This window comes from Oncorhynchus nerka, unplaced genomic scaffold, assembly GCF_034236695.1.
Source record: "Oncorhynchus nerka isolate Pitt River unplaced genomic scaffold, Oner_Uvic_2.0 unplaced_scaffold_1124, whole genome shotgun sequence".
Lineage (NCBI taxonomy): Eukaryota > Metazoa > Chordata > Actinopteri > Salmoniformes > Salmonidae > Oncorhynchus > Oncorhynchus nerka.
In genome coordinates, this window is record NW_027040199.1 from 170,951 (window position 1) to 187,980 (window position 17,030).

Below are 17,030 nucleotides of genomic sequence, written 5' to 3' on the forward strand. Positions count from 1 at the left end.
GAAACTGGCACACAGGGAACAGACAACAGGATGACAAAAGAAACAACACCCTTCACAGAGAGACGGACAGATGTGAAAGAGAGTGAATGTAGGGAAGGAGGGAGAGAGAGAGACGGGCGAGACAACATTGTCTTAATGAATCCTTTTAGCGGAGTTCAGTAGATCTGTCTGTGTGTGTCACAGTCTGGAATTTGCATCTTCCCACAATTCAATTAGCATGGCTGTCAGATCATGGGCTCTGTTGACATTCTTCCCCGCCACACGGCACACACCAAATAAATGCCTTCTTCTTGCTAATCAGGCACTGGCCAGCAGCGGCGGTCGGTGCCGTTTAAGATGAGGGAGGATGATTTTTTTTTTTTATGGGCACGGCCTTATTTCTATTACAGCATATTGGATGACTGTCATTCATATTCCATTCACCCAGTTCAACGTAACATCGATAGGTTTAGCCAACTACATGACTCTCAAAATCTCCCTGTGCCCATCATGAGGTTGCTACAACCCAGCCTATGAAGGACAGTTCACAATGTAGGTGCACAGGTCGAGAGAATCTTGAGTAATTCAGGTGACAGACAGTGACACATTCAATAACTCCTTGCAAACACTTGCCTGCATCTAGCTGAGTGTAATCATTAGTCCAACAGTTGCAAAACGAGAACTTCCATTGGACAAATGCAGGTATGTTTATCCTCATTTCATTCCATTTGCTTCCATTTAAGAAACGTTTTTCAACAGAATCGGCGCAATGAACACACCCCTGATCACACGCAAACACAGTGCACTTTCATAGCAGCCACATACAAACAGCTCATTGTATATACAGTACCAGTCAAATGTTTGGACACACCTACTCATTTATTAGTTTTGACTATTTTCCACATTGTAGAATAAAAGTGAAGACATCAAAACGATTAAATCATCAGACCAAAGGACAGATTTCCACCGGTCTAATGTCCATTGCTCGTGTTTTTTGGCCCAAACAAGTCTCTTCTTCTTATTGGTGTCTTTTAGTAGTAGTTTCTTTGCAGTAATTCGACCATGAAGGCCTGATTCACGCATCCTCCTCTGAACAGATGATGTTGAGATGTGTCTGTTACTTGAACTCTGTGAAGCATTTATTTGGGCTGCAATCTGAGGCTGGTAACTCGAATGAACTTATCCTCTGCAGCAGAGGTAACTCTGGGTCTTCCTTTCCTGTGGCAGTTCTCATGAGAGCCAGTTTCATAATTTCTATTTGCTTATTTGAGCTGTTCTTGCCATAATATGAACTTGGTCTTAGACCAAATTGGACTATCTTCTGTATACCACCCCTACCTTGCCACAACACAACTGATTGACTTAAGCACATTAAGAATGAATGAAATTCTACAAATTAACAAGGCACACCTGTTAACTGAAAAGCATTCCCGGTGACTCATGAAGCTGGTTGAGAGAATGCAAAATAACATTATTATTTTTTTTCCATTGCAAAGCTGACATCAAGGCAAAGGGTAACTACTTTTAATAATGTAAAACACATTTTTATTTGTTTAACACTGTTTTGGTTACTACATGATTCCATATGTGTGATTTCATAGTTTTGATGTCTTCACTATTATTCTACAACGTAGAAAATAGTCAAAATAAAGAAAAACCCTTGAATGAGTAGGTGTCCAAACTTTTGACTGGTACTGTGTGTAATTCCTTTTCGCATCTATTTACACGCTCTCCTCTCACCTTTTCCCTTCGTTTGTGGACTTCAGTGCACAACACATCAGGTGTCTGTGACCAGGCGAAAACAAACTTTCCAAGCCAACCTTCATATCATGACCGCTAACCGCATACAACATACATCACTGTCATGTCATAGTCAACATAGTTACTAGGACTAACGCGCTAGTAAACCCACTATAATCATGCAGTACAGTGTACAGTCAGTAGCAAGCAGTTTCATCGGCGGGCCCCGGTGGCAATAAATGAATAATTGACTTGGAAGAGTTCCAGTGTTGGATAGCCATAGCCAGCTAGCTAACATAGCATCCCTCTCTGTTGGATAGCCATAGCCAGCTAGCTAACATAGCATCCCTCTCTGTTGGATAGCCATAGCCAGCTAGCTGACATAGCATCCCTCTCTGTTGAATAGCCATAGCCAGCTAGCTAACATATCATCCCTCTCTGTTGGATAGCCATAGCCAGCTAGCTGACATAGCATCCCTCTCTGTTGGATAGCCATAGCCAGCTAGCTAACATAGCATCCCTCTCTGTTGGATAGCCATAGCCAGCTAGCTAACATAGCATCCCTCTCTGTTGGATAGCCATAGCCAGCTAGCTAACATAGCATCCCTCGCTGTTGGATAGCCATAGTCAGCTAGCTAACATAGCATCACTCTCTGTTTGAGCTGTGTGTTTGAATATGCTAAACTAGTTACCTGCATTCAATGCTAGCTTAGTAAGTGAAACAAAAAAATGACTAAGAAATATAGCACTCTCGGCTCTTGCTTTTCTGTTCAACTATTTTCTTTCTCTTTGAGTCAACTACTCACCACATCATATGCACTGCAGTGCTGGCTAGCTGTAGCGTATGCTTTCAGTACTAGATTCCTTCTCTGATCCTTTGATTGGGTGAACAGCATGTCAGTTGAGTGTTGAAAGAGCTCCGATACTGTAGGTTGGAGGACGTCCTCTGGAAGCTGTCATAATTACCGTGTAAGTCTCTAGAAGGGGGTGATAACCATTAATGTACCCAGAGGAGGACCGAAGCTAGCTGCACCATGGTGCTACCCAACAGAGTGCTGCTGAGGCTACTGTAGACCTTCATTGCAAAACAGTGAGTTTTAATCAATTATTTGCTGACTTGAATATATTTAGCATAATTAACTAAAAATGATCACTTTTGTAATGTTTCAATATTTTTATGAAATTCACTGAGGAGGATGGTCCTCCCCTTCCTCCTCTGAGGAGCCTCCACTGCTGCCCAGCTAACGTTATGCTAAATGCTATGCTAATTAATAGGCTGTAATCCTGTTCCCACTGCAAGCATAGCTTAGCGTAGCGGCCCTTATTAACAACCATAGAAATGTTGGCTAATTGCTCATCAGTCAGTGCACGGCTAAGTGTTCTGTGAGCTGAGAAATCCCTTCGGAGAGAAAGAGCAGGGTTGCGTTCAGTATGGCAGAACATTGTGGAATGTTCAGATCGAAATATCTTGAGTAGAACAAGCCTAGATGGAGCCCAGTGGCGCAGTATGTAACATGTCTTTCAATCCCCTCGGTGGGTTGTGAACTAGAGCTCAACTCTAGTAGTAGTCCTGTCATCACTATCGTCAACTTGTTGTGTGAGATAACACCACAGAGAAAACCTCACACAGTGTGTGTGTTTAACCAGAAGTCCCCAAAAGAATAGCAAACGAACAAACATTTTGTTAGTCCCCACAAGGACACATGGTATTTTTAGGGGTTTAGGGTTAAGGTTCACATTTTTGTTAGAATTAGCTTAAGGAGCTAGGGTTAGGGTTAGGAGCTAGGGTTAGGTTTAAGGTTACCCCTAACCCTAGGGTTAGGTTTAAGGTTAGATTTTGGGGTTAAGGTTAGGGAAAATAGGATTTTGAATGGGACTGAAATATGTATCCCCACAAGGTTGGTTATACAAGACTGTGTTTGTTTGTGTGTTGATACTCTAGAGGAAGACGAACCCCACTGAGCCACCTGACAGACCTGTGTGTGTGTGTGTGTGTGTGTGTGTGTGTGTGTGTGTGTGTGTGTGTGTGTGCCCATGAGAGAGAGGATGTTTTTCCTGTGATGTGTTATTGTGTTTACCCCATCGTGGTGTAGAGACACTCCTCATCCTGTCCTACTGGTTGAACCACATCATCAATGTCTACACATAACTCAGAGTTCCCGACAGGAATCTATGGAATGGGCTACACACACACACACACACACACACACACACACACACACACACACACACACACACACACACACACACACACACACACACACACACACTTAGTGCCATGACACCAAAAACACAGTGAGAATGAAGCAAACTGTGACAATTTCCACAGTGCAGGCTCCCTCTCTAACCCAATCTCTCCTGCTCCCCATCCTCTCTCCCCCACCATCTCTCTCCCTCTACCTCACCATCCCTCTCCCTCTCCCCCACCATCTCTCTCCCTCTACCTCACCATCTCTCTCCCTCTCCCCCACCATCTCTCTCCCTCTACCCCGCCATCCCTCTCCCTCTCCCCCACCATCCCTCTCCCTCTCCCCCCCGCCATCCCTCTCCCTCTCCCCTCTCCCCCGCCATCCCTCTCCCTCTCCCCCACCATCCCTCTCCCTCTCCCCCGCCATCCCTCTCCCTCTCCCCCCCCCACCATCCCTCTCCTCTCCTCTCCCTCCCGCCCTCTCCATCTCTCTCCCTCTCCCCCACCATCTCTCTCCCTCTCCCCACCATCTCTCTCCCTCTCCTCACCATCTCTCTCCCTCTCCCCTACCCCATCTCTCTCCCTCTCCCCGCCATCTCTCTCCCTCTCCCCCCACCATCTCTCTCCCTCTCCCCACCATCCCCTCTCCTTCTCCCCCACCATCCCTCTCCTCTCCCTCTCTCCCCCCACCATCTCTCTCCCTCTCCCCCACCATCTCTCTCCCTCTCCCCCACCATCTCTCTCCCTCTCCCCCGCCATCTCTCTCCTCTCCCTCTCCCCACCATCTCTCTCCCTCTCCCCCACCATCCCTCTCCCTCTCCCCCACCATCTCTCTCCCTCTCCCCCACCATCTCTCTCCCTCTCCCCCGCCATCTCTCTCCCTCTCCCCCACCATCTCTCTCCCTCTACCCCACCATCCCTCCCTCTCCCCCACCATCTCTCCCCTCTCCCCCGCTATCTCTCTCCCTCTCCCCCTCTCTCCCTCTCCCCCACCATCTCTCTCCCTCTCCCCCTCCCTCCATCTCTCTCCCTCTCCCCCACCATCTCTCTCCCTCTACCCCACCATCTCTCTCCCTCTCCCCCTCATCTCTCCCCTCTCCCCCACCATCTCTCTCCCTCTCCCCCTCTCCATCTCTCTCCCTCTCCCTCCCACCATCTCTCTCCCTCTCCCCCGCCATCTCTCTCCCTCTCCCCCACCATCTCTCTCCCTCTCCCCCGCCATCTCTCTCCCTCTCCCCCACCATCTCTCTCCCCTCTCCCTCACCATCTCTCTCCCTCTCCCCTCTCCATCTCTCTCCCTCTCCCCCACCATCTCTCTCTCCCTCTCCCCACCATCTCTCTCCCTCTCCCCCACCATCTCTCTCCCTCTCCCCCCACCATCTCTCTCCCTCTCCCCCGCCATCTCTCTCCCTCTCCCCCACCATCTCTCTCCCTCTACCCCCACCATCTCTCTCCCCCCACCACCTCTCTCCTCCCCCACCATCTCTCCCCTCTCCCCCACCATCCCTCTCCCCCACCATCTCTCTCCCTCTCCCCCGCCATCTCTCTCCCTCCCCCTCTCTCCCATCCCCTCTCCCTCTCCCCACCATCTCTCTCCCTCTCCCCCGCCATCTCTCTCCCTGTCCCCCACCATCCCTCTCCCTCTCCCCACCATCTCTCTCCCTCTCCCCCGCCATCTCTCTCCCTCTCCCCCCGCCATCTCTCTCCCTCTCCCCCACCATCTCTCTCTTCTCCCCACCATCTCTCCCCCCCCCCCATCTCTCTCCCTCTCCCCCCACCATCTCTCTCCCTCTCCCCCACCATCCCTCTCCCTCTACCCCACCATCCTCTCTCCCCCGCCCATCTCCCTCTCCCCCCATCTCTCTCCCTCTCCCCACCATCTCTCTCCCTCTCCCCCACCATCTCTCTCCCTCTCCCCCCACCTCTCCTCTCTCTCTTCTCCCCCACCATCTCTCTCCCTCTCCCCCACCATCTCTCTCCCTCTCCCCCACCATCTCTCTCCCTCCCTCTCCCCACCATCTCTCTCCCTCTCCCCCACCATCTCTCTCCCTCTCCCCCACCATCCCTCTTCCCACCATCTCTCCCCACCATCTCTCTCCCTCTCCCCCACCATCTCTCTCCCTCTCCCCCACCATCTCTCTCCCTCTCCCCCACCATCTCTCTCCCTCTCCCCCTACCACCATCTCTCTCCCTCTCCCCCACCATCTCTCTCCCTCTACCCACCATCTCTCTCCCTCTCCTCCCCACCATCTCTCTCCCTCTCCCCCACCATCTCTCTCCCTCTACCCCACCATCTCTCTCCCTCTCCCCCACCATCTCTCTCCCTCTCCCCCACCATCTCTCTCCCTCTCCCCACCATCTCTCTCCCTCTCCCCTCACCATCTCTCTCCCTCTCCCCCACCATCTCTCTCCCTCTACCCCCACCATCTCTCTCCCTCTCCCCTCACCATCTCTCTCCCTCTCCCCCCTCTCCATCTCTCTCCCTCTCCCCCACCATCTCTCTCCCTCTCCCCACCATCTCTCTCCCTCTCCCCCTACCCCTCTCCCTCACCATCTCTCTCCCTCTACCCCACCATCTCCCCCACCATCTCCCCCGCCATCCTCTCTCCCATCACCCCACCATCTCTCTCCCTCTCCCCTCCCCACCATCTCTCTCCCTCTACCTCCCTCCATCTCTCTCCCTCTCCCCCGCCATCTCTCTCCCTCTACCTCACCATCTCTCTCCCTCTCTCCCCACCATCTCTCTCCCTCCTACCCCACCATCTCTCTCCCTCTCCCCCACCATCTCTCTCCCTCTCCCCCACCATCTCTCTCCCTCTCCCCACCATCTCTCTCCCTCTCCCCCACCATCTCTCTCCCTCTCCCCACCATCTCTCTCCCTCTCCCCCATCATCTCTCCCTCTCCCCACCATCTCCCCCTCTCCCCCACATCTCTCTCCTCTCCCTCACCATCTCTCTCCCTCTCCCCCACCATCTCTCTCCCTCTCTCCCTCCCCCACCATCTCTCTCTCTCCCTCTCCCCCACCATCTCTCTCCCCCTCTCCCCCGCCATCTCTCTCCCTCTCCCCACCATCTCTCTCCCTCCCCCACCATCTCCCTCTCCCCACCATCTCTCTCCCCCCACCATCTCCCCCTCTCCCCACCATCTCTCTCCCTCTCCCCCGCCATCTCTCTCCCTCTCCCCCCCCCACCATCTCTCTCCTCTCCCCCCCCCACCATCTCTCTCCCTCTCCCCCGCCATCTCTCTCCCTCTCTCTCTCCCTCTCCCCCACCATCTCTCTCTCCCTCTCCCCACCATCTCTCTCTCTCCCCACCATCTCTCTCCCCTCTCCCCCATCTCTCTCTCTCCTCTCCCCCACCATCTCTCTCCCTCTCCCCACCATCTCTCTCCCTCTCCCCACCATCTCTCTCCCTCTCCCCCACCATCTCTCTCCCCCCACCATTCCTCTCCCCCTCCCCCACCATCTCTCTCCCTCTCCCCCACCATCTCTCTCCCCTCCCCCGCCATCTCTCTCCCCCCCACCATCTCCCCCTCTCCCCCACCATCTCTCTCCCTCTCCCCCCCACCATCTCTCTCCTCTCCCCGCCATCTCTCTCCCTCTCCCCGCCATCTCTCTCCCTCTCCCCTCCCTCTCCCATCTCTCTCCCTCTCCCCCCCCATCTCTCTCCCTCTCCTCTCCCTCTCCCCCACCATCCCTCTCCCTCTACCCCACCATCTCTCTCCCTCTCCCCCTCCACTCTCTCCCTCTCTCCATCTCTCTCCCTCTCCCCCACCATCTCTCTCCCTCTCCCCCACCATCTCTCTCCCTCTCCCCCACCATCTCTCTCCCTCTCCCCCACCATCTCTCTCCCTCTCCCCCACCATCTCTCTCCCTCTCCCCTCACCATCTCTCTCCCTCTCCCCCACCATCTCTCTCCCTCTACCCCACCATCTCTCTCCTTCTCCCCCATCCCTCTCCCTCTCCCACCATCTCTCCCCTCTCCCCATCTCTCTCCCTCTCCCCCACCATCTCTCTCCCTCTCCCCACCATCTCTCTCCCTCTCCCCACCATCTCTCTCCCTCTCCCCCACCATCTCTCTCCCTCTCTCCCCTCTCCCCCCCCATCTCTCTCCCTCTCCCCCCCATCTCTCTCTCCTCTCCTCCCCACCATCTCTCTCCCTCTCCCCCACCATCCCTCTCCCTCTCCCCCACCATCTCTCTCCCTCTCCCCCGCCATCTCTCTCCCTCTCCCCCACCATCTCTCTCCCTCTCCCCGCCATCTCTCTCCCTCTCCCCCACCCATCTCTCTCCCTCTCCCCCACCATCTCTCTCCCTCTCCCCCACCATCTCTCTCTCTCCCTCTCCCCCACCATCTCTCTCCCTCTCCCCTCTCCCCCACCATCTCTCTCCCCTACCTCACCATCTCTCTCCCTCATCCCTCCCTCTCCCTCACCTCTCTCCCTCTATCTCTCTCCCTCTCCCCCACCATCTCTCTCCCTCTCCCCCCATCTCTCTCCCTCTACCCCACCATCTCTCTCCCTCTCCCCACCATCTCTCTCCCTCTCCCCACCATCTCTCTCCCTCTCCCCCACCATCTCTCTCCCTCTCCCCCATCCATCTCTCTCCCCTCCCCCACAATCTCCCCACCATCTCTCTCCCTCTCTCTCCCCACCATCTCTCTCCCTCCATCCCCCCTCTCTACCATCTCTCTCCCTCTCCCCCACCATCCCTCTCCCTCTCCCCCACCATCTCTCTCCCTCTCCCTCTCCCCCGCCATCTCTCTCCCTCTCCCCACCATCTCTCTCCCTCTCTCCCCTCTCTCCCCACCATCTCTCTCCCTCTCCCCCTTCCCCACCATCTCTCTCCCTCTCCCCCCACCCTCTCTCCCTCTACCACCATCCTCTCCTCTCTCTCCCTCTCCCCACCATCTCTCTCCCTCTACCCCCATCCATCTCTCTCCCTCTCCCCGCCATCTCTCTCCCTCTCCCCCACCATCTCTCCCTCTCCCCACCATCTCTCTCCCTCTACCTCACCATCTCTCCCCTCTCCCCGCCATCTCTCTCCCTCTACCTCACCATCTCTCCCTCTCCCCACCATCTCTCTCCCTCTCCCCCATCTCTCTCCCTCTACCTCACCATCTCTCTCCCTCTCCCCACCATCTCTCTCCCTCTCCCCCACCATCTCTCTCCCTCTCCCCCACCATCTCTCTCCCTCTCCCCCGCCATCTCTCCCTCTACCCTCTCCTCCCTCTCCCCTCTCTCCCTCTCCCCCACCATCTCTCTCCCTCTCCCCCACCATCTCTCTCCCTCTCCCCACCATCTCTCTCCTCTCTCCCCCCTCCATCTCTCTCCCTCTCCCCCACCATCTCTCTCCCTCTCCCCCCCCACCATCTCTCTCCCTCCCTCACCATCTCCCCCTCTCCCACCATCTCTCTCCCTCTCCCCACCATCTCTCTCCTCTCCCCCACCATCTCTCTCCCTCACCATCCCCCCTCTACCCCATCTCTCTCCCTCTCCCCCACCATCTCTCTCCCTCTCCCCCGCCATCTCTCTCCCTCTCCCCCATCCATCCCTCTCTCCCTCTCCCCCACCATCTCTCTCCCTCTCCCCCGCCATCTCTCTCCCTCTCCCCCGCCATCTCTCTCTCCCTCTCCCCACCATCTCTCTCCCTCTCCCCACCATCTCTCTCCCCTCCCCCACCATCTCTCTCCCTCTCCCCCACCATCTCTCTCCTCTCCCTCCCCACCATCTCTCTCCCTCTCCCCACCATCCATCTCTCTCCCTCTCCCCCGCCCCATCTCTCTCCCTCTCCCCCGCCATCTCTCTCCCTCTCCCCCCTCTCTCCCCCACCATCTCTCTCCCTCTCCCCCCCCCATCTCTCTCCTCTCCCCCACCATCTCTCTCCCTCTCCCCCACCATCTCTCTCCCTCTCCCCCACCATCTCTCTCCCTCTCCCCCGCCATCTCTCTCCCTCTCCCCCACCATCTCTCTCCCTCTACCTCACCATCTCTCTCCCTCTCCCCCACCATCTCTCTCCCTCTCCCCACCATCCCTCTCCCTCTCCCCCACCATCTCTCTCCCTCTCCCCCACCATCTCTCTCCCTCTCCCCCACCATCTCTCCCCCCATCCTCCCTCTCCCCTCTCCCTCTACCATCTCTCTCCCTCCCCACCATCTCTCTCCCTCCATCTCTCCCCCGCCATCTCTCTCCCTCTCCCCACCATCTCTCTCCCTCTCCCCCCATCTCTCTCCCTCTCCCCCACCATCTCTCTCCCTCTCCCCCACCATCTCTCTCCCTCTCCCCCACCATCTCTCTCCCTCTCCCCCACCATCTCTCTCCCCTCTCCCCCACCATCTCTCTCCCTCTCCCCCACCATCTCTCTCCTCTCCCCCACCATCTCTCTCCCTCTCCCCCACCATCTCTCTCCCTCTCCCCCACCATCTCTCTCCCTCTCCCCCACCATCTCTCCCCCTCTCCCCACCATCTCTCTCCCCTCCCCCCTCTACCATCCCTCTCCCTCTACCCACCATCTCTCTCCCTCTCCCCCGCCATCTCTCTCCCCCCCCGCCATCTCTCTCCCTCTCCCCACCATCTCTCCCTCTCTCCTCCCGCCATCTCTCCCTCTCCCCCGCCATCTCTCTCCCTCTCCCCCCCCATCTCTCTCCCTCTCCCCCCACCATCTCTCTCCCTCTCCCCTCTCTCCCTCTCCCCCCATCTCTCTCCCTCTCCCTCTCCCCCACCATCTCTCTCCCTCTCCCCCACCATCTCTCTCCCTCTCCCCCACCATCTCTCTCCCTCTCCCCTCTCCCCGCCATCTCTCTCCTCTCCCCCACCATCTCTCTCCCTCTCCCACCATCCCTCTCCCTCTCCCCCACCATCTCTCTCCCTCTCCCCCGCCATCTCTCTCTCCCCACCATCTCTCCCCGCCATCTCTCTCCCTCTCCCCCGCCATCTCTCTCCCTCTCCCCCGCCATCTCTCTCCCTCTCCCCCGCCATCTCTCTCCCTCTCCCCCACCATCTCTCTCCCTCCCCCCACCATCTCTCTCCCTCCCCACCATCTCTCCCTCTCCCTTCCCCATCTCTCTCCCTCTCCCCCACCATCTCCCTCTCCATCTCTCCCCTCTCCCCCATCTCTCTCCCTCTCCCCCGCCATCTCTCTCCCTCTCCCCTCTCTCCCTCTACCCCATCTCTCTCCCTCTCCCCCACCATCTCTCTCCCTCTCCCCCGCCATCTCTCTCCCTCTCCCCCACCATCTCTCTCCCTCTCCCCCACCATCTCTCTCCCTCTCCCCCACCATCTCTCTCCCTCTCCCCCACCATCTCTCTCCCTCTCCCCCCCCACCATCCTCTCCCTCTCCCTCCCTCTCCCCCCCCCACCATCCCTCTCTCCCTCTACCCACCATCTCTCTCCCTCTCCCCCTCTCTCCCTCTCCCCCACCATCTCTCTCTACCCCTCCCCCCTCTCCCATCTCTCTCCCTCTCCCCCTCTCCCCCACCATCTCTCTCCCTCTCCCCCCTCTCCCCCACCATCTCTCTCCCTCTCCCCTCTCTCCCTCTCCCCCACTCTCCCCCGCCATCATCTCTCTCCCTCTCCCCCGCCATCTCTCCTCCCCCACCATCTCTCTCCCTCTCCCCCACCATCTCTCTCCCTCTCCCCACCATCTCTCTCCCTCTACCCCACCATCTCTCTCCCTCTCCCCCACCATCTCTCTCCCTCTCCCCACCATCTCTCTCCCTCTCCCCACCATCTCTCTCCCCACCATCTCTCTCCCTCTCCCCCACCATCTCTCTCCCTCTCCCCCACCATCTCTCTCCCTCTCCCCCACCATCTCTCTCCCTCTCCCCCTCCCCATCTCTCTCCCTCTAACCCCACCATCTCTCTCCCTCTTCTCCCCCCACCATCTCTCTCCCTCTCCCCCATTCTCTCTCTCTCTCCCCCACCATCTCTCTCCCTCTCCCCACCATCTCTCTCCCTCTCCCCCACCATCTCTCTCCCTCTCCCCCCACCATCTCTCTCCCTCTCCCCCACCATCTCTCTCCCTCTCCCCACCATCTCTCTCCCTCTCTCTCCCTCCCTCACCATCTCTCTCCCTCTCCCCACCATCTCTCTCCCTCTCCCCCACCATCTCTCTCCCTCTCCCCCACCATCTCTCTCCCTCTCCCCCCCCATCTCTCCCTCCCCCACCATCTCTCTCCCTCTCCCCCACCATCTCTCTCTCCCCCACCATCCTCCCTCCCCCCACCATCTCTCTCCCTCTCCCCCATCTCTCTCCCTCTCCCCCTGTCCCCCACCATCTCTCTCCCTCTTCCCCACCATCTCTCTCCCTCTCCCCCACCATCTCTCTCCCTCTCCCCCACCATCTCTCTCCCTCTCCCCCGCCATCTCTCTCCCTCTCCCCCACCATCTCTCTCCCTCTCCCCCACCATCTCTCTCCCTCTCCCCCGCCATCTCTCTCCCTCTCCCCCCACCATCTCTCTCCCTCTCCCCACCATCTCTCTCCCTCCCACCATCTCTCCCCTCCCCACCATCTCTCTCCCCCCATCCATCTCTCTCCCTCTCCCCCACCATCTCTCTCCCTCTCCCCCGCCATCTCTCTCCCTCTCCCCACCATCTCTCTCCCTCTCCCCCACCATCTCTCTCCCTCTCCCCCGCCATCTCTCTCCCTCTCCCCCACCATCTCTCCCTCCCCCCCCTCTCTCCCCCTCCCCCCACCATCTCTCTCCCTCTCCCCACCATCTCTCTCCTTCTCCCCCACCATCTCTCTCCCTCTCCCCACCATCTCTCTCCCTCTCCCCCCCTCTCCCCCACCATCTCTCTCCCTCTCCCCACCATCTCTCTCCTCTCCCCCATCTCTCTCCTCCTCTCCCCTCCCTCTCCCATCTCTCTCCCTCTCCCCCACCATCTCTCTCCCTCTCCCCCACCTCTCTCTCTCCCTCTCCCCCTCCCATCTCTCTCCCTCTCCCCTCCCCACCATCTCTCTCCCTCTACCTCACCATCTCTCTCCCTCTCTCCCCCACCATCTCCCCCACCATCTCCCCCTCTACCCCATCTCTCTCCCTCCCCCCACCATCTCCCTCTCCCCCATCCATCTCTCTCCCTCTCCCCCACCATCTCTCTCCCTCTCCCCGCCATCCATCCTCTCTCCCTCTCCCTCCCATCTCTCTCCCCCACCATCTCCCTCTCCCCGCCATCTCTCTCCCTCTCCCCCCCTCTCCCCGCCATCTCTCTCCCTCTCCCCCACCATCTCTCTCCCTCTCTCCCCCACCCATCTCTCTCCCTCTCCCCTCCACCATCTCTCTCCCTCTCCCCACCATCTCTCTCCCTCTCCCCCGCCATCTCTCTCCCTCTCCCCCGCCATCTCTCTCCCTTTACCCCACCATCTCTCTCCCTCTCCCCCACCATCTCTCTCCCTCTCCCCCTCTACCATCTCTCTCCCTCTACCCACCATCTCTCTCCTCTCCCCCACCATCTCTCTCCTCCCCGCCATCTCCCCTCTCCCCCATCTCTCTCCCTCTCCCCCGCCATCTCTCCCCACCATCTCTCCCTCTCCCATCTCTCTCCCTCTACCCCCCACCATCTCTCTCCCTCTCCCCCACCATCTCTCTCCCTCTCCCCCACCATCTCTCTCCCTCTCCCCCACCATCTCTCTCCCTCTCCCCCATCCTCTCTCCCTCTCCCTCTCTCTCCTCTCCCCCATCTCTCTCCCTCTCCCCTCCCTCTCCCCCGCCATCTCTCTCCCTCTCCCCGCCATCTCTCCCTCTCCCCCACCATCTCTCTCCCTCTCCCCCACCATCTCTCTCCCCTCTCCCCACCATCTCCTCTCCCTCTCCCCGCCATCCCTCTCCCTCTCCCCCACCATCTCTCTCCTCTCCCCCGCCATCTCTCTCCCTCTCCCCACCATCTCTCTCCCTCTCCCCCGCCATCTCTCTCCCTCCTCCCCCACCATCTCTCTCCCACCATCTCCCCCACCCATCTCTCTCCCTCTCCCCACCATCTCTCTCCCTCTCCCCACCATCTCTCTCCCTCTCCCCCGCCATCCCTCTCCCCCGCCATCTCTCTCCCTTCTCCCCCTCCATCTTCCTCTCCCTCTCCCCCGCCATCTCTCTCCCTCTCCCCACCATCTCATCTCTCTCCCATCTCCCCCGCCATCTCTCTCCCTCTCCCCCGCCATCTCTCTCCTCTCCCCCCCACCATCTCTCCCCCTCTACCCATCTCTCTCCCTCTCCCCCACCATCTCTCTCCTAACCCACCATCTCTCTCCCTCTCCCCACCATCTCTCTCCCTCTCCCCCACCATCTCTCTCCTCTCTCCCCCACCATCTCTCTCCCTCTCCCCCACCTCCATCTCTCCCATCTCTCCCCCTACCCCATCCCTCTCCCTCTCCCCCACCATCTCTCTCCCTCTCCCCCTCTCTCTCTCTCTCCTCTCCCCCACCATCTCTCTCCCTCTCCCCCACCCGCCATCTCTCTCCCTCTCCCCCACCATCTCTCTCCCTCTCCCCCGCCATCTCTCTCCCTCTCCCCCACCATCTCTCTCCCCTCTCCCCACCATCTCTCTCCCCTCTCCCCACCTCATCTCCATCTCTCTCCCTCTCCCCCACCATCTCTCTCCCTCTCCCCCACCATCTCTCTCCCTCTCCCCCGCCATCTCTCTCCCTCTCCCCGCCATCTCTCTCCCTCTCCCCACCATCTCTCTCCCTCTACCCCACCATCCCTCTCCCTCTCCCCCTCCATCTCTCTCCCTCTCCCCGCTCTCTCCCCTCTCCCATCTCTCTCCCTCTCCCCCCCTCTCCCTCTATCACCATCTCTCCCTCTCCCCCACCATCTCTCTCCCTCTCCCCCATCTCTCTCCCTCTCCCGCCATCTCTCTCCCTCTCCCCACCATCTCTCTCCCTCTCCCCCACCATCTCTCTCCCTCTCCCCCACCATCTCCCCACCATCTCTCTCCCTCTCCCCCGCCATCTCTCTCCCTCTCCCCCACCATCTCTCTCCCCCCACCATCTCCCCCTACCACCATCTCTCTCCTCTCCCCCCTTCTCTCTCCCTCTCCCCTCACCATCTCTCTCCTTCTCCCCCGCCATCTCTCTCCCTCTCCCCCTCCCTCTCCCCCGCATCTCTCTCCCCCCACCAGCTCTCTCCCCCACCATCTCTCTCCCTCTCCCCCACCATCTCTCTCCCTCTCCCCATCCATCTCCTCCCTCCCTCCATCTCCTCCCTCTCCCCCCTCTCTCCCTCTCCCCGCCATCCCTCCCTCTCCCATCTCTCTCTCCTCTCCCCCACCATCTCTCTCCCTCTCCCTCACCATCTCTCTCCCTCTCCCCCACCATCTCTCTCCCTCTCCCCCACCATCTCTCTCCCTCTCCCCCCACCATCTCTCTCCCTCTCCCTCTACCCACCATCTCTCTCCCTCTCCCCACCATCCCCCACCATCACCATCTCTCCCTCTCCCCCACCATCTCTCTCCTCTCCCCCCGCCATCTCTCTCCCTCTCCCCCACCATCTCTCTCCCTCTCCCCCCACCATCTCTCTCCCCCCGCCATCTCCCCCACCATCCCTCTCCCTCTACCCCACCATCTCTCTCCCTCTCCCCTCCCCATCATCTCTCCCTCTCCCCCACCATCTCTCTCCCTCTCTCCCCATTCTCTCCCTCATCTCTCTCTCCCTCTCCCCCGCCATCTCTCTCCCTCTCCCCCACCATCTCTCCCCTCTCCCCTCACCATCTCTCTCCCCCCCTCTCCCCCTCCATCTCTCTCCTCTCCCCACCCCCTCCCCCTCTACCATCCATCTCTCTCCCTCTCCCCCACCATCTCTCTCCCCTCTCCCCCTCTCTCCCTCTACCCATCTCTCTCCCTCTACCTCACCTCTCTCTCCCTCTCCCCACCATCTCTCTCCCTCTCCCCCACCATCTCTCTCCCTCTCCCCCGCCATCTCTCCTCCCTACCATCTCTCTCCCTCTCCCCCCCTCTCTCTCTCTCCCCCACCATCTCTCTCCCTCTCCCTCACCATCTCTCTCCCTCTCCCCCACCATCTCTCTCCTCTCCCCCACCATCTCTCTCTCCCCCACCTCTCTCCCTCTCCCCCGCCATCTCTCTCCCTCTCCCCCACCATCTCTCTCCCTCTCCCCCACCATCTCTCCCTCTACCCCACCATCTCCCCCTCTCCATCTCTCTCCCCCACCATCTCCCCGCCATCTCTCTCCCTCTCCCCCCACCATCTCTCTCCCTCTCCCCCGCCATCTCTCTCTCTTCTCCCCTCCATCTCTCTCCCTCTAACCCACCATCTCTCTCCCTCTCCCCCATCCATCTCTCTCCCTCTCTCTCCCCTCTACCTCACCATCTCTCCTCTACCCCACCATCTCCCCTCTCCCCCACCACCATCTCTCTCCCTCTCCCCATCTCTCTCCCTCTCCCCCACCATCCCTCTCCCTCTACCCCACCATCTCTCTCCCTCGCCCCCATCCATCTCTCTCCTCTAACCCACCATCTCTCTCCCTCTCCCCCTCCACCATCTCTCTCCCTCTCCCCCCTCTCCCCCGCCACCATCTCTCTCCCTCTCCCCCACCATCTCTCTCCCTCTCCCCCACCATCTCTCTCCCTCTCCCCCACCATCTCTCTCCCTCTACCTCACCATCCTCTCTCTAACCCCACCATCTCTCTCCCTCTCTCCCCACCATCTCTCTCCCTCTCCCCCACCATCTCTCCCTCCCTCTCCCCCACCATCTCTCTCCCTCCCCACCATCTCTCTCCCTCTCCCCCGCCATCCCTCTCCCTCCATCTCTCTCCCTCTCCCCCACCATCTCTCTCCCTCTACCCCACTCATCTCTCTCCCTCTCCTCCCATCTCTCTCTCTCCCCCACCATCCCTCTCCCTCTACCCCACCATCTCTCTCCCTCTCCCCCACCATCTCTCTCCTCTCTCTCTCCTCTCCCCATCTCTCTCCCTCTCCCCCACCATCTCTCTCCCTCTCCCCCCCTCTATCTCTCTCCCTCTCCCCCACCATCTCTCTCCCTCTCCCCCACCATCTCTCTCCCTCTCCCCCGCCTCTCCCCCACCATCTCTCTCCCTCTCCCCCACCATCTCTCTCCCTCTCCCTCTCCTCTCTCCCCACCATCTCTCTCCCCTCGCCCCCCGCTATCTCTCTCCCCC